Consider the following 25,380-nt stretch of genomic DNA (forward strand, 5'->3'; position numbering starts at 1 on the left):
GGCGAGTCAAAAATTATCCGCACTAAGGCTGTAGAATTTATTTCAATCCGCTTTTAGAAAACACATATACATTATTTTTTTACACAATCTCCCTTCTTTTCAGTACACTTTGTCCATCTTCAACAAACTTTTGTATTCCCTCATTAAAAAGATGTTGGGCTGCAAGCTACTAATGCACTACTGTCTTCTTCACCTCTTCATCAGACATGAATCTTCCTCTTAGGGCTTCTTTCAGGGGATAAAACTGGTAATAGTCCAATGGGGCAAGATCAGGAATATATAGAGAGGATGCTTTAACACCTCAAAATGATCTAAAAATCAGTTAACGTACATACTCAATATTGTCATCAGTCGTGGACAGGTTCATGGCTACACTTGTGCAACCGTCCTTGAGCTTCTCTATCTATTCATACACACTGCTTAGTGACAAAATACTTTCTCCATACTGTGCACAGAATCTAAGCTAAATAATTTAAATCACCAGACACACCAACAGTTCACAAAACACTAATCACTGCACACTGCTCTCCTATTCTGCAAATCACGATTGGGGTGGCCATTTTTCTTGCACTGCAGTCACACTTGCATAACAGTGACATACGATGGAAAACACTGATAAGAGAGTGCGGCCAACAGAAGTTTTAATATAACTATAGTGTGGATAATTTTTGACTGACCCCAAATACATTACAGGGATCCTATGAACATTTAGACTCTTCTGTAATGTCAGTGGAAGTATCCATGGAACCTTCTTAGCTGCAACAATTAATCAATGGACCACAGTTTGGAGAAAAGTAGAAGTGGAACAATATGTAAAAAAACAATAAAAGAGAAGATGGATGAAAGACAGGAAGAACAAGATACCCAAAGAGGATTTACAAGAATCAGCGAGAAGTTGTCCAGTTATTAATATCTCGTTACAGTTTGTCAGAATTTCAGCTATCTTGAATGGGCGGGGATTTAAATTTTGCATTTGCAGTGGATTGTATTAAATGTTGACAACCCGGCACGTGATATAACAGTAAAAAGGCATTTTTTTATATTAATCAACTGTGTTGATAATCCCAATAGTTGTGATCATGAAACAGTCAAGCATCCAAAAGGTGATTTACATGACCAGGGAACTGGATTGATGTTACAGAGTGTGCATCGTGAATCGGCTGATTATGATGATAGCCATGGACACTTCTTTTTCTGTTTAAAAATGTTAATTTCTATTCCACTGCCTCTTGAGTACCGGTCTATAAACAAAGAAATTTGACAGCAGAAAAAGACTACATGGTTCACCTTTAGAGATGAGCGAGTATGCTCGGTTAAGGAAATTACTCGAGCGAGCATCAGTATTTTCCCTCTCTGCCCCCCGATTCTTTTCGGACGAGCAGGCAGTTACTCGAAAATACTGATGCTCGCTCGCGTAATTTCCTTAACCGAGCATGCTCGCTCATCTCTATTCACCTTGTTTGCTTTTATATGATTTCCTGTTTATTTCTCTCGTAGAATAGATCTATGCTTATTCCAGGCATTCTTAAATTTATTTGTTAGTTTTCCAACTTGCTTGGAAGTTTGTTCCAAGCATCTACTACTCTTTTAGTAAAAACATATTTCCTGACGTTGATTCTGATCTCACCCTCAGTAATCTCAGATTGTGCCCCTTGCTCTAGTGTTTAGCTTCCTAATAAACACTTCCCTCCTGAACCCTATTTATACCCTTAACATATTTAAACATTTTGATCACGTCCCCCTCCCTCCCTTTTTACCTCTATACTATACAGATTAAGTTCTGTAAAGTTTTTCCTGATAAGTTTTTTTGTCCTTCCGTAATTTTGTACCCCATCTTTGGACTTGTTCTATTCTACCAATGTTTTTATGTAGACAAATTCTCCAGAACTACACACAGTATTCCAGATGTGGTCTCAACAGAGTCCTATACAACGGGATCACAATCTTTCCCTTTCTACTGGTTTACCTCTACCTATGTAGCTGGGCATTCTGCTTGCTTTATTTGCTGCCTGACTGCACTCCAGGCTCATAATGAGGCTATCAGAAACTAGAACCCCTTAATCCTTCTTTTCTGAATTCCTGGATAACCCAAAACATCTGATACGATACTGAACTCCCAGGATTTCTTCTCCCCAAGTGCATTATTTTACCTTTAGAAACATTGAACTGCAGTTTCCATTGGTTTGACTATTTATCCAATAAGGTTAACTCTTTCTCTATGTTCAAGACACCACCAACCCTATTGCACACATTTGTGTCATCAGCAAACGAAAAAGTCTGTTATTACATCAAACCTTCGAACCCCAATTTTCTTTTACCTCAACCTTGAACACCAGATCTCCATTTGTAAATATTAAATCTAGAATGTAAAGTCCTCTGGTTGATGACCTAAAAAGCTGTTTCCGAGATGTTTCTTTAAGTGCTTCTAAGTGCACTACGGATATTCCAATCAACATCCAGCCCTTTATTGCCATTTCAGTAATTTCAGCAGCCAACAGGTTATCCTAATCCTCAGTTTGCCTCGAGACCTATATCTGACACCAATGCTAATCACAGTTCCCTCTTTAGTTTACATGCAATGCAAACCCAGAGAGTTTCTAGCTCTATTTAGGTATTTTGAATCACTATTGATATGACTATCCTTAACATAAATAGCTACTCCACCACTCCTCCTTTCTACTCTTTCCTGTAGAACATGTGATCGGGTATACGAGTTTCCAGAACTGGTAAAATCTTTATGAAGTAATTCTTGCAGATTGTGATAAGTATCACAGTTTAGTGTGTAATTCAACCACTTACATATCCCTACCTTTCAAAAAAAAAAAAGTTGGAAGATCGGGTGTGTATGAACAATGAACTAATGGAGTCCTTATATGTACCTAATTTGATGTTCCCCATCTTCCATTCGCTCTCCATGATCTACAAAAATATGTTTCCACCTCCTATGAGGCCCACAATGGTAGGAATAGGATGTCTTTGGAATGGTGTGTGGACCACTAATTATAACTTCTGGTGAAAAAAAAAAATAGCTACATTAGGCACTCAAAACACGTTACAGTTAATGGATGATAGAGACTGGAATTTGAATTTCTCCAATTGCTTAGGCTTGCTAATCTTAAGGCTTCATTTGGATACTTATAGTATCTATAAGTCTTCAGCTAAAAGAATTTCTGGCCCTCGGGGGTTTCTGTTGACACACAATTATTTTCTTTTCAATAAAGTATTCTTATTTGCAAGTGAGGGGAGCCTTTATGGGGGTGAAATTTTTCCTCCTCATTTGCAAATATTTTTGGGGGCTTTTTGGGAAGACTTTTCTTCAGACAATTTTTTTTTCATCCATTATATGGCATGGTAGATTCATCAAGGATTTTTTTTGTTTGGAGATTGTGAGAAGACTATTATTCTTTTTTTTAACTATGGCAACAGAAACTTCATGAAGCTGAAAGTCACATCAGTGTTCAATAAGAAATGTATTTTATTTCTGGTATAACACTTGTGGGGAATTTGGAGAAGAATCTTTTCAGGAAGGATTGAATTCCTCGCACAATTGGTTTAGCATCATGCCACCAGAGACATGTAACCAGTAGCATTTCATATGGAGAATTTCTTAGGCTGTGGAGGTATTGTTCAGACATTGGTTCATTTGCGAGAATATGTAAAATTACATGATTGACTAGCTTTGCAGGGCTATGCTTTGTCTATACTTAGAGATGCAGTTTATAAATCAGAAAATGTGTTCATCAGGATTTGATTTTCAGTACTACAGAGACAACAAAATAACAGAAAAATTGTTCTCGAGTAACATTTATTACAAGTTATAGTAGACAATTTAATATAGTTATGGTTCTGTTCAAATACTTGCCTTTGCAATAACATAATGAGATATTAAGCCATGTAATTGGCTCAGGTATCAGGATGGTGTGGAGAAAAGTGTCCACATTGGAATTGGTTCTATCACAGTATGTTTGTAGAGAAAAAGAACGCTGCCAAAACTTGGTTGACCGCAAAAGGTAGCAACCGGTGTGGATAGAATAAGTGCATGATGTGCCATTTTACAGAAAACCTGTGACCTTATCCATCATTTTAAAAACGTAAAGTTGCATGTTACCCATAGGCTATGACTAATACTGTTCAACCAAAACATGTAGGAAATTTAATGCTGTGCTCCATATATTGTATTTTGTGTGCTGGAATTCTAATAGAGCTTGAATTTTTTTCCACCTGTGTCTTCTTGCTGAAGTCCTTGTTGTTTAAGCTGATTATGATCCATCCTTCTGGATAGTGGATTTGAGACTGATGCTTGTAGGGATTAGGAACATGAAAGAGGGGACTTTTTTTATTGGTTATAATTCCAGCTCCCCACTCAAGAGTTCCCTGTCCATTCTTGAAGGGGTGAGATAATTGGTATTATTTATTTAGCAATCTCCCATTTTTACTAGAAAAGTTTATGGTCGGATATCCAGTAAGTCACTATTGAAAGTATGATTTTGTTGTCAGAACGAGTTAAAAGAGAAACATAAAAAATATTAGCCTAACATTTCCTCCCTCAATTTCCTTTCATCCTATTTTGCCTCATATTAAAATTAAAATTAAAAATTTTTAATAAACGCTTTTGTTTACCAGGAGCAAAGCTGTGTTTCCTGTTCTCCTTACTGTCTTATATAAAGCTGTTAGATAACTGGCTGGGGCAAGATTCTTCCCCCTCTGCCCTGTATTCAGTAGGGACAGATATTCTTAAGCCTCTTAACTTGACCATTCCCAGATCAAGATGGAACAGCAGGAAATTCACCCCATGTTCTTTGTATGATTTCCATACGACTACTTCAGGAATCATCCAGACTGTCAAATGATTTGGGCAGGATTATCTACTGTGTACTTTTTATCAATTATTTCTAGGTTTAGTATTCCTTTAAGAAGGAAGATTGGTGAATGGCCACCACTACAAGCCACTACAAGGAAAATAGAAGAGCATAGACAATAACATTTGGAAAAATATCTAAATGAATGGCAAACTAATAAGAAAAGGAGTGGAACTGAGGATAGCAAAATTGTGCAGAATGAGCAAAAAGTATGAAAAGGGGATATAAAAGGGTTAAGGGGGGACAGGGAAGACTGGAAGTGTTTTGCTATGCTTGAACATGATGAGGCCTTCTATTACCACAATATGATTCACTTATGTGCCATCACTGAACAGAAGGTGGTTAACTTGGTTTCCATTTGGAAGGGATATGGGATATAACATTTGTTTTTGTAGCTTTTCCCACTGTGATGGGGAAAAATTATTGCTGAATTGAATTTGAGAGTTCATTTGTTAATTGTGTGTAATCATGGCTCCTGTTTTGATGAGAGTAAAGGCTTGCAGCACAGCAATACTCAAAAAGAAGGATGCCTTCAGAACCTTTAATAATTCTAGCAGCAATATATTTTTCCTCTCCTGCATCATGGGGAAAATATTTGTCAGAGCATTTGCATGTTATAGTCATGAAGTAAAAACAAAAATTCCAGCAGCATGTGGAAACTCTACACCATCTTTTAAGTATTCTACAATTGGTTGCACTGATGGGAACTGCTTTTGGAGTACTTGCGTTCCCCCCCCCCCCCCCCCAAAAAAAGTACATTACTAAATAGTTATATTTCCAAATCCCATTCCCATTTCTAACTTAGCATCGGGGTATACAATGTGACAATTTGTAAAAAAATAAACTGAACACACTACCATACTAGGCTTGATCCAAACGGTCATTTCAATTTCATTTTTGTCAATTTGTTTTCTTATTTCTTCAGAATGTTATTTTTGTGACCAAGAAAATTTGCCCATGACTTGCAAATGCTAAGAATATAAGTAACATATATTACATGTCGCTTGCTGTATACTACTCTTGACTATCTTTTGTGGTTAAATATGTTGCAGTTTTTTAATTGATCATCAGCCATTCATGTCTTCAAAATCATTTCCGTTGCTCCATTACATACAAAATGAAAACGAGACCAAGTTTACAAATTGTCTTGACTCAAAATGTCTCATCATTTTTTGTCTACAGCTCATATGCAGACCTATATGTCTCCATAGTCTGACAGGCTGCAAACGAATGCTGAGTAGTCTGATGCTGCAGTTCTACTTCCTGCCATTTGCCCTCTGCTCCTTTCTACCCTACCATATTTATGGCGCCAAAACGGAAGGGCATGGATGGATTGGAGTACGACTGTAGTTTAAGACCACACTAGATTACTTTGTAGTTTGTGGCCATGCAGGGGCTGCATAGAAACTGTAGTTACAAACTAGTAGGACATTTCAAATCACAATGTCTTTTAGATTCATTGGCTAATTAAGAAAAAGATGGGCATAACCTTTTAAGGATTTCATTTTTCACTTATGCTCAAGGAAAATGCAACATATTCTCCAGTCATTTTTTATCAATTTCTGTTCATCCACAAATATTAAAGCAAGCTCAGTGTCATTTGAGTAGGATTTCTGATTTCATTATACATTTCACACATCGTCTAATTAATAAACATATAGCACTAAATTCTAAAGGAATGATTCGATACTTAGAAATGAAAGGGTCTTCTGTTTGTATAACTTCTTTTCATTGCTGCACGGAAATGTTCTTCGAGCCTTTCATTTCAGAAACCGATATCTGAGAATAAATTAGACACAGAGAATAAAGGTTTGCTAGGAGTTAGATTGTAAAATAACAGATTATACTGTTAGCATTGTGTGCTGAGAGAATTAATAAGGACATAGTGTTCATTTGAGTCTATATTATTTATTCAAACTTGTGTATATCCAAATTTCTGGGAAATTTTTGAAATAGATTTTCCCTGTAGACTAATAATGACTGTAGCTGTCATCCATGCAGTGACCCAGGAAAAAAAGCAGAAGAAATCAAGAGACAAACTGGTTTGGTAGCTGTCATAGTTGTCAGACCAGGACATATTGGACACTAATGGCGTAACGGAGCAATATGCAACCAATGGTGGTCTGTTCTACTGATGGGTGGCTTGTAACTACTATATACCAGTGGTATGTGATCAGTGTGGGTCCAATACTGGGATAATCAGAAAGATGGAGATGAGCTGTAATTTCAGATATTGTGTGCAAAGGTAGCACTGTATCTTGTAAAAGCCTAAAGGGGCCACAGCTCTTCACCAAGTGCAGTTGACTGTTCATTCTCATAATTGGTAGATTTCATATCCACACAAACTCATATTCTAGGTATGCACTAGCAATCATATGTAGGGAACCCCTTTAAACAGGACTTGTCACCTCTCCTGACGTGTATTTTAGTAAATACTTGTATTATCTATAATAATTCTGGAGCATCTTTTCTTATCCTCCATTGTTCCGTTTCTCTGTTACTCCTAGAAATCGAGTAAATTATCAACTAGGTGTTACCAACTGGAGGCGGATGTCCCTGCATACTCTCATATTCTCCAATCAGTACTGATAGTATCCAGCTCTGTAGGAACACCTCCCTCTGTCAAGGGGAATAGTAACACAGATGTTAATTTATTCATACATTTCTAAGAGTAATAGAAGAATGGCACAACGCAGAGTCATAAAAGATAATCTTTATTTATATAGCACTACCATATTCTGCAATGCTTACAAAACGGGAGAACATATACAAAAAACAGATACAAAAACCACTGTTACATATAGTAATCGATTAATGGAAACAATAGGGGTGAGGGTCCTGCTCCAATGAGTTTACATACTACAAATAATGGAGTAATATAGAAGGTAAAGGGGCTGGAGATGTGCATGGCATGGTGAAGTGGAGAGTGTGGGATGCTATACTCATAGACAATGGTCAGACTTGAGCCGTATAGTGGCTAAATCAGTATGACTGCAGGGGGAGGTTGGTTATGGCTAGCAGGGATTGCAGTCAGTAGGACAGGGAGCATGTTCTCAGGCGTGTTGAAGAGGGGTTTGCTTTAGGGGATATGGTACAGCTCCCTGAAGAGGTGCGTTTTTAGAGCACGCTTGAAGTTTTGTTAGGGATTGCCTGGATAGTTTGGGGTAGCGCGTTCCAGAGGACTGGTGATGCTCTGGAGAAGTCTTGGAGGCGGGAAAGAGAGGTTTGTATTAAAGGGGCACTTAATCTGATTCCATTAGTGGTGTGGAGGGTGCAGGCTAGGTGGTGGATTGAGATAAGGGAGGCAATGTAGGGCAGCATGGTGCTATGGAGGGCTTTATAGATGAAAATAGTGAGTTTGAATTTAATTCTATATTTGATGGGCAGCCAGTGCAGTGACCGGCACAGGGCAGAGGCATCTGAGTAGCGGCTGGACAGGAAGATGAGCCTGGCTGCCGCATTCTGGATGGATTGGAGGGGGGAGAGTCTGATGCAGGGGAGGCCGTTCCTCAGCGAGTTGCAATAATCAAGCCAAGAGTGGATGAGGGCAGCAGTGAGCGTTTTTAGCGTATCCACGGTGAGAAATGGGGGAATTCTTGCGATGTTCTTGAGGTGCAGCTGACATGTTTGAAAGAGAGATTGGATATAGGGGGTACAGGAGAGATTGGGGTCGAATATAACCCCAAGACAGTGGGCGTGCTGTCTGGGAGTTATGGTGGTGCCACACGCTGAGACGGAGATGTCAGGAGGAGGGCTATTAGTAGAGTGAGGAAACACCAGTAGGTCCGTTTTTGAGAGGTTCACTTTCAGGTAGTCAGAGGACATAGTGTTAGATGCTCCAGAATAGTTATATGATGGGGAATACAAGTACTTACAAAAACAGACCTATCAGGACAGGTGAAAGGTCCTTTTTAAAAATTACTTACATTTTTACAGCTTTTTCCCTGAAACCCAAATTGTACCAAAACATTGGAACTACCTGTAGACCATCTTTTTAACAAAAGTTTTTGAGCAATGTTAACCTACAATAGAAAACTATCCTCCCCAGCATTCTGTGCACTCATATGAGATTATTGTTCACATTTGCATCATGACTTTTGTGTCCAAAAGAATTAAAGATGCATTCTTGGATGCTTTGTCCAACATCATGCTGTTCAACTGCAGCCACAAAGCAATGCAGGCTTCCCTATGATGCAGCTAGACTCAGGTGGTGGATCCTACTGGTGCTCTACATTGTCTCCTCACCATCGGAGTCGAGCTGGAAGCGGAAGAAGGGTAAGTTACCACACTAAATTGGCCCTGTGTTGGGAGCTCCATGAAATAGCTGCCCATGCCGCCATTGCCAACCCCCCAAATAAAAGCTAAATTAAACCTCACAGTGATACACAACCTCAATTTAAACCCCCGGCTTAATCTGTTACATTATGAGGAGAATGGGGGATCAGATCAGGAGGGAATGAAATACTGTATTCTCCTTACTGCCCATCTGGTGGTATTGGTAGCAAGAAAGAATATTTTAACATACTGCTTATCTATAAAGACACCATCAGTAAAGGAAATCATTGATGAGCTACAGAACTGGTTAAAATTGAAAAGACAGACTTAGCCTCGGCAAATTCTAAGAAATGTAAGTAATTTTATAAAAGATTGGTGAGTTTCTCGGGTGAAATTATGAATATAGAAGAATGTGATAGCATATTAAGAGTTTGACCATTTATATACGCCATTAATTAATGATGAGCTTCAGTTCAGTGATTATAATCAAAAGCAATACTTTATTAGACTGCTTGCTATATTCATAAATTAATATTACAGCCAGCATTTTATTGAAGTTTTTCATTAAAAAAAAAAAATCAGTATAATTTAATTCTTTCAAACAGAAGTATAAGACAACATTAATGGCGTGATAAATTCTGAATGTATGCTGAAATGCAGAATACTAACTTTCCTAGTCATCAGCTTGTTAAGTGGTCTGGGCAATAATCAATTGCACTGTAGCTACAAATTAGTCAACTATATCTTTGTCCAATTGCTGTCATAAAAGCAGAGTAAGTGAAGCCATGAACTTGTCAGTAGGCTTTTATCTGCAGTCACTTATTGCAATATGCTTAACTAAGACAACAATAAGAGGGTTGGGTAGAAGCAGAGTTAGAAATGCTAAGATATATGAAACAGTGACATCTTATCTCTATATATGAGCAAAATGGATAATAAAGTGAATATTAAGTTAAAAAATCGTGCCGGCTACATAGTCACCACATTAATCTCCCCAACACAAATGTCAGAAATAAAAAAACGCCCTACTCAAACTGACATCTTATTGGTCAGAATTTACGTAATTAAAGCTTATGGTTCCATTCAGGTTTTCATCTGGATACCATTTACAGCGATCCCAACAAAACTCGTGATTTTCACGGCTGCATAACAGGACAAAAGCATGCCCATGTGTTTGCGTCCTGGCAGTAGATGTTGGCATGGGGGATGCCTGGGCATGCCAGGATGACTGCAGAAGACCTAGTGCAGAAGTGACTGCCCAACTTCCATGCAGAAGGAATAATACAACAGTATTGGGCCTTTTAATTGTGTTTTTATTGGGTCCTATTTAATTGCCATTTTGGAGGGAGAACTACTGATTTTTTTTTTATTGGAAATAGAGTTCCTAGTGATAGCTCCTCTTTCGCTGCCATCAATCAAATTTCATTTTCTTAACTTGTGTTTGTGTCGAATATGTGTATTCTCCTTTTTTCATTGAAGCAGAATGTATACTTTTCAAAAAAAATAATTCTGATCCTCCCATCGGCACGGGGCAACAGATTCTGGATTCATCTGACCAGGCGATGTTTCTTTAATGATCCAGTTTTGATATTCTCTTCTGTTCCTATGAGGATGCATTCACACAGGCCAGTTTTATCGTTCAGCAAAAGTCATTGCACTTGCAAACCCGCAAATTTTATAAAAGTGTGATGCCTTTTTCTGAGAAAAATCGCATTACACTCGCATCGCAGTACTTATGATTTTTTTGAATGTGAAAAATGTGCATTATTCTATGTGGGAGCAAAGAAAAAATTAGCAACGCATTTACATGAAACTCACAGAATCACCGAAGAATAGGAATGCTGCAATTTTCCTCTCACATTGCTTCTTTCAGGGCTGCGAGAGAAAAATTTTGCATCCAAATGCACCCATTGAAGATAATGGCTTCTTTTCCCGTGCGGTTTCTGTGCATCTCACAACGCATAGAAATCTTGCAAGAAAATCGCCTGTGTAAAAGGGATCCTTAGGCTGCAACAATACTCAAAGTGGTTGTCTGCAGTTATATGCCATCTGTGCTACGGAACAACAAGTTCTGCATTCACCCATATTAGTTGGGGCCATTAGCATTATATTTGACTACAATCTACTTAACTCTGCACCACCTCGGTCATCTCCTCTAACCCCGCTGAGTTGTTTACCTCCACAGGATCCCCTTTTACTGGGCACTTGCCTTCATCAAACTATTTTCAGTATACTCTCAACACATTGCATGAGTAACCCCCCAAAAAGTTGGCAGTTTTTGAAATATAGTACTGGCCTCTATTACTGATGACTGCGCCTCATTTGAAGTTACTCAGATCATTCGAGTTTCCCATTCTAATGTGGATTCACACTGAAATTGGTCCCCAGAAAATTTGCTCATCTGATTTTACACTGCAGTCTGGAGTCATGTACCTAATTTCCATACGGGGAAGCTCCAATTGTGCCTCTAATAAAACGGCCAGTGCATATATTGGGCTTCTTGTATGAACACTGGTGCAACCAAACTGGCAGGAGATTCTGAGGGTCACACTGCCACAGTTCACATTTTGGTGGCCTATCCTAACCCGGCACCATGAATGGTTTATCTGTCAAAACTGTTTTATATAAAACTGGGAAACCTATTGAGATTACAAATCTGTCCTGTACGTTATGAAACAATATAGGGTTAAAGGAGACTAAAGTTTCCACTATCACGTAATTAGGTTTGACCATAATATTTATTTTAGATGTAGCTATACATATTAATGCATAAGTCAGCAATTGTTGAATTGCTATGTAGCGATAGAGGTCAGTAAACCGTAGCTACATTTTCTAAAAACTTTTGACATGTCATAGGGACATATCAAAAGTTTTGATTAGGGCTGGTGGGTCCAGCTGCTTTGATCCCAACCGACCACTAGAATTAGCTACAATCTAGTGACATCACTCAGATGAGCGCTTCAGCTAGCTGAGGGCTGTCTCAATAGTATGTCTACGGGCCCATCGACAGCGAGCAGTAACACTGCTCAGACAAGCACTTCAGCTGCCCTGGTCTAGCAATTGGTGGGGGTCTCAGCATCCGGCCCTCCAGTGATCAAAACTTTTTACAAGTCCCTATGACATGTCAAAAGTTTTTAGAAAGCCAGGTTCTGTATCACAGTCATGTTTTTTACTAGCATCACAGAAGAAGAGCAATGAAACTGAACATGTGGTGTTTCTTTTCCTTTATTGCGTAAAAAGATGCATCTGACATGAGCGTAATACATTCTGGAATAATAACCGTTTGCAAAGCAAATTACAGTGTTATGACAGTCATCACTGGGCAGCTGCCATGTCAGTGCCGATAATAATACTGAATGGATAGTAATTGTGGACAGTGAATTTAAAGGCTACGGACACCTTTGTGGGATTTCTTTCTCTCTAAATCCATATATTTTTGCATTAAAATATTTGTAAGTGAATATTATCGAAATGTTCACCTGTTTACCTTCTAGGCCTGCTGGGTCCCATTACAGTGATAGCTGGAGGACTGAGGGTCTTCTACAATCTGCCTAACAGGATGGAGGAGATCTGTATGTGCCCTAGACCACAGGTAGGATAGGAGTTGTGCCATTGACAGATACACAAGGGGACATTGGCGGAAGGAGACTTGCCAACATTTCCATGACCCTAGCTAACTACAAAGTACGGGTGGTCAATACTGCTGTGTGTGTGTAATTCTAAGCAATGTCTGCCAGTTCCTATTGTGTAGATAGGGAAGTTGGCTCCTGTAAGTGGCAACTCCTGCTACTGCCAAAACAGACTACATCCATCATGGCCGCAGCATGAGCAGTAAACGGGAATGAATTATCACTGAAAGGAGTCTACAAAGCTAGCCAGCATTGATAATCACATACACAACAGCAGTGACTGTCAGCACTTTAGGGTTAGCTAAGGGCTATAAAAGCCTGATTTATAAAGTGTCCTTCAAGTCTCCTTCCCTCCCACCCTCCAGTTGTGTAACTGTAAATGACACATCCCCTACCTGCCGTGTAGTGCATATACAGATCCATCTCCTTTCCTGCCATTAGTTCCACAGTCCATTAACCTGCCTGGTTGATGGATACAAGAATCTCAGTCCTCCAGCTATCAGTATAATGGGACACAGGGCAGAAAGTAAATAGCATTCCATTCCAAACATGGTTTTTGTCTAAAAGTACATGAATTAAGAGCGGAAAAGCCAGCGAAGTGTCCATAGCCTTTAAAATGTACCTCCAGTTTAATATAAATATCAGTGTATATGTGCTCTAGTTCAGCAACTCAGTTAAATATATGATACAAGGTTGTACCGTATATACCATAGAGGACGTCCATGCTTCTGGAGAGTTGGGTCCATATTAAGCTGTCTGCATTACTTATTTTAAGGGCTTATAAGAACCTATACTGGTCCTATCACCAAATTCTCCCGACCCAGATAGTTAGTGGTGTGTTAGTGTAGGCCAGCACCCAGTGTTTTCCAAACGCCAGTCCTCAGGGGCCACCAATAGGTCATGTTTTCAGGATATCCTATAGTAAGGACACCTGTGGCAATGTCTGAGGCACCGAGAATAATTACATCACCTATACAATACTGAGCAAATCCCGAAAACATGACCTGTTGGGTGGCCCTGAGGACTGGAGTAGGGGAACACTGGTACGCTATGAGCAACGGTGGATTAAGTACATTATAGGTCCTGGAAGGTTTCTAAAACTTTGTTCCACCCTTTCCCACCATCATCCTGCCATGCCATGTCTATAGTCAACACTTCTAACTGTATTCAGACCCCAGACTAGACCCCAAAAACAGTTCAAGGCCCCAGATCAGAATAAAGTACAAAGGTACGTTCATACATGGCAGCTGTGCTGCGATAATTGTGTGCAAAATGCATGTAGTTTACTGCTAATTGCTGTGGTACTGCAGCAGATGAGTCCAGATGAAGCGTATGCTGTTTTTGTTGTGCAGTTTTTGGCTGCTTGGCAAAAGTTAAAGTACAAGCATTGCGTGTGAATGTACCCTTAAATTCACTTATGCTACATCTGAAGGTATACTGTCTCGTGGACACTTAGGCCACTTTCACACACTGCGACGGCAAAATGCTGTCATTTTGATCAGGGCGTTCTGCCATGATTTTACCGCCAGTTTTGCCACAATTTTTCTGTGGTTTTTAACGCACCCCATCATTGTGATGGGTGCTTAGGTGCGTTTACAAAGCACGAGAACGAGGCAAAGTAGAGGAGACAGTGCTTGAAAATCGAGCACAGGTCTGCGAGGCGCCATTGAAATCAATGGGAGCATTGTACCCCTATTATAATCCGTCACTAGCTATGACGCCCCCACACCTCCTGTTGGGTACAGTCTGGTGCTCATATTTTTTCAGTTATATTTTTGTGTGTTTTTAAAAAAATACTAGTCTTTTTTTAAAATACAAATATGAAATGATCCTTTACAGATGGAAGCAAAATGTGCTGAAATTGACATTAAACCGTGTACTAGCAACATAGTCTGCAATGGAACAGTCTTCATTCATAGGAAATTGTCCGAGTACAAAATATTTATCTGGAACAGCCTATTTTTGTTCCCATAATGGAAGCAGCAAATTGCCTGATATAATCTATATTAGAGAACATATTCTTCAGTGCGGTGAACAAATGTTTTACATCCATCTAATAGTAATAGCACAATAATGGCCCATTATCAACAAAATCCTGCAATATATTGGACCTTTCTTGTGGAGTCCTTGCATTTATCTTTTCGCCATCATATTTCCCGTTCAGCTAGGAGTGTACTGCACCCATGTTACCCAAGTTTATTAAGTCTATTCTGTATATTATTTCTTCCCATACTAATAACTAGGAGCTTGAGCCTGACATGGAGGGGAAGTTATTGCTAAATTGAAACATTTCAGTCAACTTGATTTCCATGCATGGAGCGAAAAAAAACAACTTTTGGCTGGACCAAGCTCCCAATAAAGATACAATGGCAAATATAGGGATCTTTCAACGATGATAACTTATTTAGCAAATAACACCTCTGAACATGTGACACGTTTCGGGGGACAGCAGCCCCTTATTCAAACAATCAATAGTAAAAATGGTGCCAAGTGGAAACGTGAGCCGTGCTAAAAGAGTTTAGAGCGTAATAATAAAAACAATATAATACATAGATAAATATTTGTGCCATTAAAACAAATTCTTAAATATAAACTCATATAAAACTTCAGCCGAAAATCAGTCCCGCTCATCTAGAAGGTACAAGTAAATAAATACTTAAAAACATTATATTACATGTTTTGTCACTTTGTACAATATGGATTAACATAGCCGTGGCTTCATCTGGCATTATATTAATAAATCTATGAATTAAATTACAAACTATATAAAAACATAGTGAAATAATTGGGTAACCATTGGGTATGTGTGAAGTAAGTGTCAGCGAGTAGACCTGCACAGTCCCTATACTATGGTTGTTAGGGAATGCTGGTATCAGTTACTTTGTGTTGGTAGGGACAAGTGAGTTGTGTGATAAGTGATGAGGATGCACCTGCCTAGGGCAACAAAAATGGTGATCAGAATATATACTAACCTCAGAGTGACGCACAACATCATATTGACATTAATGGCCCATTCAGTTGAGCTTGTTTTCAGTCTCTATGCTGTTTGTGTATTCTGTGGACAGCACACGGACCCTTTATAGCTTTTGAGGCTGTACACTAGTGATTTTTCACATGGGCCAATGGTCCTTATGAATAAAAATTGATGCATGTCCTATTCTCGTCCATTTTCATAAATGAGAATAGGAATTGCAATGTGCACTAGTTTCTCAGGAGCAGCACAAATCCATCCATCTAAATGAACCTTAATAAACACAAAGCAATGACTCTATTACAACAATTAAACTAACATCTTTCTGACACCACTATCACCATTTTAGAGGACTTGTTACTCACAGTCTATAATACGCCTAGTTGTGATCAATTCACCTCACAGCTTCCATTCAGTTGTTCAATTACAACTCTGCTAGCTCTGCCAACTCAAATTTTCTCCCTACCATGGTACTCATTTAGAAGTACCACATCTGCCAAATTCCCAAGACCATGAAGATACCCCACTTTTTCAGCCCATTAGTGAAAAAAACGGCAACTAACAGAATTTTATTTAACAATGAAGAATGCAGGGTCCTCGATCTAGGAAGAAAACTAAAAAAAACATATACAGAATGAGATGACTTGAGCTAAGCAGCAACACGTGGAAAAGACTTGGGTATACTAATAGATCACAGACTGAACATGAGTCAACAGGGTGGTGCAGCAGCCAAAAAGGCAAACAATTCTGGGATGTATCAAGAGAAGCATAGAGTCTAGATCACATGAGGTCATTATCCCCCTCTACTCTTACATAGTCAGACCTCATCTGGAATACTGTGTCCAGTTCTGGGCACCCCGTTTTAAAAGAGGCATCAACAAACTGGAGCAACTTCAGAGAAGAGCTACCAGGATGGTGAGCAGTCTGCAAACCATGTCATATGAGGAACGGTAAAAAGAACTGGGAATGTTTAGCTTTCAAAAAAGTAGGCTGAGAGAAAAGAAAAAAAATTACATGCTCATTAACAACCATAAAATGTCTCTAATACTACCACCTCCCCAAAATCCATAAGAAGCAACAAAACCCACCTGGCAAACCAATTATTGCATTCGCAGTATCAGCTTCCTCACAAGCACATTATCCCAGTAGACTTCTAACCACTGAGCCACCGCAGGGAGAAGAAGAGGAGGAGGAAGAGGAGTAGTGGGTTTTGCTGAGATAAAATGCCCAAGGTTTGGAACTTCAAACAAAGTTTGACCTTAAATATGGTTCACTTTCGATTTGCTCAACAATAATCCTTTGATTTACAACTGGAAATCACGAGTGTGATCCATACACTTCAAAACATTAAATGCAGGTCTGATTATAAGTGTGCAAACCAGGATGTAGCTGAACTATAGTCAACTATTCCCCTTGACAGAAGTATACTCTCTCTGGCAAAATTCCTAAACAAAGATAACATGATGGCACAAAATAAAGTTTGGACAGTATATGCTTCATGTTGACACATAACTTATTTAAATTTCAGGAGCAGATACAGTGAACTGCCATAGGGACAAGCTTCGAAAAACCTCCATATAGCCAATTTTAAAATCAATTTCATCTATAGTCCCCAAAACTGGTGCAACAACGATACTCTATATAAACTATTAACAACTGTTATTTGCTGTCTTTGTGATGGTCCTGAGGATTCTTTCAAATGTGTTACATCATATTTTAATATCAAAATATGGGGACCCTCTCGTTTTCAGGGAAAACCTCTAATAAAGAGATTCATTTTCCCACTACTACATTCGTGAAAGTAACTCTCCTGTTTCAGATAAGTCAAGATGGCCACACTGCTTCAACGACTACTTGCACTGCGTAATGGTAGTCTAAGACATTACAGGCTGCCTTGATTGACCAGCGCTGCTCACCTGAGCAGCACTGACCAGTCAGAGCAGCATGTTGTCTATATATTATCAATGCATAGTGTGCATGAGGTAGTCAGAGAATTGGTGTGGCCATCTTGGTTTGGTTAAGACCATAGGGTTGCTTTAAGACGGCGGACAACAACAGTTAAGTCAGTTTCAAAAGCTGTCACTATAAGAGATGGTTTCTAAAAATGCCTTTTGAAAAGTTAAGAAAATGACACTGCAACTGTACAAACAACTCTTGATTTCTTGGTCTAAAGTAAAACCATAAGGGGTATCCCTGGGGCATTGTACAAAATGCTTAAAAAAAAGACTGTGCATTATCCTTGATGACATGTCAAACCTGCAGATAAGAAGAATATCAGCACAACCAATGTCAATTGCAATTTCATTACAGCATGCAATCATTCACACAGCAAGATGAAGAATATACTTACAAAACATGGCACAGTTAAAAAATGATCAGTTCCTAAAAACAACATGCCTAAAAATCCCAAACCAACATACTGTATCGCCCAGCCAAAAATGTTTCAAAAAAAGAAGTCGCAAACAAGAATCTCAGAGTAACTAGGAAGAGCTGGGACTACTGGAAGGTTGAAGTGTAACCACAATAAGTGGAAATGTTGTAATGATATTACCAATAAGGTCGCCATTAGAGATGAGCGAACGTACTCATCCGAGCTTGATACTCGGGCGAATATTAGCGTGTTCGGGATGCTCGGTACTCGTAACGAGTACCACGCGATGTTCTGGTTACTTTCAGTTTCCTCTCTGAGACGTTAGCGTGCTTTTCTGGCCAATTGAAAGACAGGGAAGGCATTACAACTTCCCCCTGTGACGTTCAAGCCCTATACCACCCCCCTGCTGTGAGTGGCTGGGGAGATCTGATGTCACCCGAGTATAAAAATCGGTCCCTCCCGCGGCTCGGCTCAGATGCCTTGTGAGTTAGCTGAGGGAAAGTGCTATCGTGCTGGAGCTGCTGTAGGGAGAGCGTTGGAGTTAGTGTAGGCTTCAAGAACCCCAACGGTCCTTCATAGGGGCCACATCTAATAGTGTGCAGTACTGTGTTAGCACTGTATTTTTTATTTTTTTTTCAAAATTGGATCTGCAGAGCATTGCGCCCTGCAATAGGGACAGAAGTGGTGGTTAGGCAGGGAGAGTGTTAGCAGTGAGTGTAGGCTTCAAGAACCCCAACGGTCCTTTCTAGGGCCACATCTATCCGTGTGCAGTACTGTCCAGGCTGCTGTTAGCAGTGTTGCATATATATATTTTTTTTTTCTCAAAACCGGCTGTGCAGACCATTGCACCCGGCATTAATACTACAGGGATAGAATTGTGTAGGCAGGGCCAGAAGACATACATTATTCATTGAATAGACGCAGTGTGGCTTTTCCTTTGAAAAACAAGGGAAAAAATTCTATTTCGCCTGCCTCTGACAGTCCTCAGGGTTCTGGGTACGTGTGTGCTGCGTGCAGAACGTTAAAAAAAAACAGACGCAGCCAGCTACGTTTTACTGCAGGCTTGCGCCAATTTTTTTCCTGCATGGGAAATCCCTGATCTGCTGTAGCGAATAACTTTGCATCACTGCAGTTCTGTGACACATTTTCAGGGCCACAACACAGTTATTAAACTTAGTAGTATTCATTGAATACACGCAGTGTGGCTTGTCCTTTGAAAAACAAGGGAAAATATTCTATTTTGGCTGCAGGCTTGCGCCAATTTTTTTCCTGCATGGGAAATCCCTGATCTGCTGTAGCGAATAACTTTGCATCACTGCAGTTCTCTGACACATTTGCAGGGCCACAACACAGTTATTAAACTTAGTAGTATTCATTGAATACACGCAGTGTGGCTTGTCCTTTGAAAAACAAGGGAAAAAATTCTATTTTGGCTGCAGGCTTGCGCCAATTTTTTTCCTGCATAGGAAATCCCTGATCTGCTGTAGCGAATAACTTTGCATCACTGCAGTTCTCTGACACATTTGCAGGGCCACAACACAGTTATTAAACTTAGTAGTATTCATTGAATACACGCAGTGTGGCTTGTCCTTTGAAAAACAAGGGAAAATATTCTATTTTGGTTGCAGGCTTGCGCCAATTTTTTTCCTGCATGGGAAATCCCTGATCTGCTGTAGCGAATAACTTTGCATCACTGCAGTTCTCTGACACATTTGCAGGGCCACAACACAGTTATTAAACTTAGTAGTATTCATTGAATACACGCAGTGTGGCTTGTCCTTTGAAAAACAAGGGAAAAAATTCTATTTTGGCTGCAGGCTTGCGCCAATTTTTTTCCTGCCTGGGAAATCAAATCACTGGTAATACACCATGCTGAGGGGTAGGCCTATAGGACGTGGACGCGGGCGAGTACGCGGAGGCCCAAGTCAGGGTGTGGGCACAGGCCGAGCCAGTGCGGTGGCCAGGGGTAGAGGCAGGGCCAGACCGAATAATCCACCAACTGTTTCCCAAAGCGCCCCCTCGTGCCATGCCACCCTGCACAGGTCAAGGTGCTCTACGGTGTGGCAGTTTTTCACAGAGACGCCTGACGACCGACGAACAGTGGTGTGCAACCTTTGTCGCGCCAAGATCAGCTGGGGAGGCACCACCAACAGCAGGCATATGATGGCCAAGCACCCCACAAGGTGGGACGATGCCCGTTCACCGCCTCCGGTTTGCACCACTGCCTCTCCCCCTGTGCCCCAACCTGCCACTGAGATCCAACCCCCCTCTGAGGACACAGGCACTACCGTCTCCTGGCCTGCACCCACACCCTCACCTCCGCTGTCCTCGGCCCCATCCAGCAATGTCTCTCAGCGTAGCGTCCAGACATCGCTAGCGCCACAGTTTGAGCGCAAGCGCAAGTACGACGCCACGCACCTGCACGCTCAAGCGTTAAACGTGCACATTGCAAAATTGATCAGCCTAGAGATGCTGCCATATAGGCTTGTGGAAACGGAGGCTTTCAGAAGCATGATGGTGGCGGCGGCCCCGCGCTACTCGGTTCCCAGTCGCCACTACTTTTCCCGATGTGCCGTCCCAGGCCTGCACGACCACGTCTCCCGCAACATTGTACGCGCCCTCACCAACGCGGTTACTGCCAAGGTCCACTTAACAACAGACACGTGGACAAGCACAGGCGGGCAGGACCACTATATCTCCCTGACGGCACATTGGGTGAATTTAGTGGAGGCTGGGACAGAGTCAGAGCCTGGGACCGCTCACGTCCTACCCACCCCCCGAATTGCGTGCCCCAGCTCGGTGCTGGTATCTGCGGGGGTGTATGCTTCCTCCACTAAACCACCCTCCTCCTCCTCCTACGCAACCTCTGTCTCACAATCAAAATGTGTCAGCAGCAGCACGTCGCCAGCAGTCGGTGTCACGCGGCGTGGCAGCACAGCGGTGGGCAAGCGTCAGCAGGCCGTGCTGAAACTACTCAGCTTAGGAGAGAAGAGGCACACGGCCCACGAACTGCTGCAGGGTCTGACAGAGCAGACGGACCGTTGGCTTGCGCCGCTGAGCCTCCAACCGGGCATGGTCGTGTGTGACAACGGCCGTAACCTGGTGGCGGCTCTGCAGCTCGGCAGCCTCACGCACGTGCCATGCCTGGCCCACGTCTTTAATTTGGTGGTTCAGCGCTTTCTGAAAAGCTACCCACGCTTGTCAGACCTGCTCGTAAAGGTGCGCCGGCTCTGCGCACATTTCCGCAAGTCCCACACGGACGCTGCCACCCTGCGCACCCTGCAACATCGGTTTAATCTGCCAGTGCACCGACTGCTGTGCGACGTGCCCACACAGTGGAACTCTACGCTCCACATGTTGGCCAGACTCTATGAGCAGCGTAGAGCTATAGTGAAATACCAACTCCAACTTGCGCGGCGCAGTGGGAGTCAGCCTCCTCAATTATTTACAGAAGAGTGGGCCTGGTTGACAGCCATCTGCCAGGTCCTTGGAAAATTTGAGGAGTCTACCCAGGTGGTGAGCGGCGATGCTGCAATCATTAGCGTCACCATTCCTCTGCTATGCATCTTGAGAAGTTCCCTGCAAAGCATAAAGGCAGACGCTTTGCGCTCGGAAACAGAGCCGGGGGAAGACAGTATGTCGCTGGATAGTCAGAGCACCCTCCTGTCTATATCTCAGCGCGTTCAGGAGGAGGAGGAGGAGCATGAGGAGGATGAGGAGGAGGGGGAAGAGACAGCTTGGCCCACTGCTGACGGTACCCATGCTGCTTGCCTGTCATCCTTTCAGCGTGTATGGCCTGAGGAGGAGGAAGAGGAGGAGGAGGAGGAGGATCCTGAAAGTGATCTTCCTAGTGAAGACAGCCATGTGTTGCGTACAGGTACCCTGGCACATATGGCTGACTTCATGTTAGGATGCCTTTCTCGTGACCCTCGCGTTACACGCATTCTGGCCACTACGGATTACTGGGTGTACACACTGCTCGATCCACGGTATAAGGAGAGCCTTTGCACTCTCATTCCCGAAGAGGAAAGGGGTTCGAGAATGATGCTATACCACAGGGCGCTGGTGGACAAACTGATGGTAAACTTCCCATCCGACAGCGCTGGTGGCAGAAGGCGCAGTTCCGAGGGCCAGGTAGCAGGGGAGGCGCAGAGATCAGGCAGCATGTACAGCGCAGGCAGGGGAACATTCTCCAAGGCCTTTGCCAGCTTTATGGCTCCCCAGCAAGACTGTGTCACCGCTCCCCAGTCAAGGCTGAGTCAGCGGGAGCACTGTAAAAGGATGGTGAGGGAGTACGTAGCCGATCGCACGACCGTCCTCCGTGACGCCTCTGCCACCTACAACTACTGGGTGTCGAAGCTGGACACGTGGCCTGAACTCGCGCTGTATGCCCTGGAGGTGCTTGCTTGTCCTGCGGCTAGCGTCTTGTCAGAGAGTGTGTTTAGTGTGGCTGGGGGAATCATCACGGATAAGCGTACCCACCTGTCAACCGACAGTGCCGACAGGCTTACACTCATCAAGATGAACAAAGCCTGGATTTCCCCAGACTTCTCTTCTCCACCAGCGGACAGCAGCGATACCTAAGCAATACGTAGGCTGCACCCGCGGATGCAAGCATCGTTCTCTCTCACCATCCAAAACGGGGACATTTCTGCTTCATCAATCTGTGTATAATATTCCTCCTCCTCCTGCTCCTCCTCCTGAAACCTCACATAATCACGCCGAACGGGCAATTTTTCTTAGGGCCACAAGGCTCACTCATATAATTTTTCTAAACAATTTCTATACGTTTCAATGCTCTTAAAAGCGTTGAAACTTTAACTTGAACCAATTTTTCGTTAAACTGGGCTGCCTCCTGGCCTAGTTACCACTTAAGCCACATTAACCAAAGCAATTAATGGGTTTCACCTGCCCTCTTGGTTGGCCATGGCCAATTTTTCTGATGTACATTAGTACTGTTGATACAGCAATTTTTGTGGGCCCTCGCCTACAGTGTAATCAAATTAATTTTTAGCCCACCTGCATTACAGCTGACGTTACATCCGCTGTGTTGGGCAATGCAATGGGATATATTTATGTACCGCCGGTGGCTTCCTGGCACCCACCCATGCTGTGGGTCCACAGAGAATTATAAATGCATCTGTTTCCACATCTAAAGAACCCCAGTCAGACTGGGGCATGCAGTGTGGGCCGAAGCCCACCTGCATTAAACATGACATTACCTCAGCTGTGATGGGCAATGCAATGGGATATTTTTATGTACCGCCGGTGGGTTCCAGGGAGCCACCCATGCTGTGGGTCCACAGGGAATTATAAATGCATCTGTTTCCACATCTAAAGAACCCCAGTCAGACTGGGGCATGCAGTGTGGGCCGAAGCCCACCTGCATTAAGCACGACATTACTACCTCAGCTGTGTTGGGCAATGCAATGGGATATTTTTATGTACCGCCGGTGGGTTCCAGGGAGCCACCCATGCTGTCGGTCCACAGGGACTTCACAATAGGGAGTTGTACCTGCCTGTGTCTATGAATTAAAAACCGCGGTCTGACTGGGGCATGCAGACACCTTGACAGAATGAATAGTGTGTGGCACATAGGTTCCCCATTGCTATGCCCACGTGTGCAGCTCCTGATGGCGGTGGCACAGGATTCTATTTCTCATTGCTTCTGTACAGCATTGTGGGCTATCGCCCAGCCCCTTTTAAAGAGGGTCGCTGCCTAGCCGTGCCAACCCTCTGCAGTGTGTGCCTGCTTTTCCTCTGGCAGACGCACTTATAAATAGACATGAGTGTGGCGTGGCATGAGGGCAGCTGAAGGCTGGGCAGGGACAGTTTGGTGTGCGCTGTGGACACTGGGTCGTGGGGGGGGGTGGTTGGTCAGCATGTAACCCAGGAGAAGTGGCAGCGGAGTGTCATGCAGGCAGTGATTGTGCTTTGTTGGAGGTAGTGTGGTGCTTAGCTAAGGTATGCATTGCTAATGAGGGTTTTCAGAAGTAAAAGTTGTTGGGAGGGGGGGGGGGGGGCCCACTCTTGCCGGTGGCTATTGTGGCTTAATAGTGGGACCTGTGAACTTGAGATGCAGCCCAACATGTAGCCCCTCGCCTGCCCTATCCGTTGCTGTGTCGTTCCCATCACTTTCTTGAATTGCCCAGATTTTCACACATGAAAACCTTAGCGAGCATCGGCGAAATACAAAAATGCTCGGGTCGCCCATTGACTTCAATGGGGTTCGTTACTCGAAATGAACCCTCGAGCATCGCGAAAATTTCGTCCCGAGTAACAAGCACCCGAGCATTTTGGTGCTCGCTCATCTCTAGTCGCCATATTTCCCACAAGGTTACTGGTGAACAAGTTAACATCAATTCTTCTCTCACCTGTAAGGGAATGTTCACACGGCAGAATCCGACACTGAGTTTTCTGTGTAGATTCCAACTGCTGCAGAATTCCGTGGCTAAGCTGCATATTGCTGCTGTGTATTTTTGCATAGATCCGCATGTTAATTTAGCACTTTTAGGGCTTATACCCACTAGCGATATCTCAGCATTTTTTTCAATGGGACTTTCTAATGTTAAAATCGCATTGCACAAAAATCGCAACTTTGTGCATTTGCGATTTTTGTGCGATGCGATTTTAACATTAGAAAGTCCCATTGGAAAAAAAACTGCGATATCACAGCGTTAAAAAAAACGAAAGGGCGAAATCCTCATATGGATCCGTGGTGAAGAATGCAGTGAAATATGCAGCCTAGCAGTGGATTTCTAGCGTGGTTTTAGAGACGGAATCCATATGGAAATTTCCACACCTGATTCCGCTGTGTCAGCATACTTTAACTCGGAACACATTATTTATCTTTTGCTGTGCGCATGTGGCCTTTAGAGATGAGCGAGCGTACTCGCTAAGGCAAACTACTCGAGCGAGTAGTGCCTTATGCGAGTACCTGCCCGCTCGTCTCTAAAGATTCGGGTGCCGGCGAGGAGAGTGGGGAGGAAAGGGGGGAGATCTCTCTCTCACTCCCCCCCCCTCCTCCCTGCTCACTCCCGCAACTCACCGCTCTCCCCCGCCGGTACTCGAATCTTTAAAGACGAGCGGGCAGGTACTCGCATAAGGCACTACTTGCTCGAGTAGTTTGCCTTAGCGAGTACGCTCGCTCATCTCTAGTGGCCTTCAATCACTTAGGCTTTGTTCATATGTGCATCCTTTTGTTCTGCTATGGAACAGAATAATGAAAAAAATGGCAGCCAGATGGGTCAAAATGACAAATCCTGATGGAACTTA

This window comes from Eleutherodactylus coqui, chromosome 1 (genome assembly GCF_035609145.1).
Source record: "Eleutherodactylus coqui strain aEleCoq1 chromosome 1, aEleCoq1.hap1, whole genome shotgun sequence".
Classification (NCBI taxonomy): domain Eukaryota; kingdom Metazoa; phylum Chordata; class Amphibia; order Anura; family Eleutherodactylidae; genus Eleutherodactylus; species Eleutherodactylus coqui.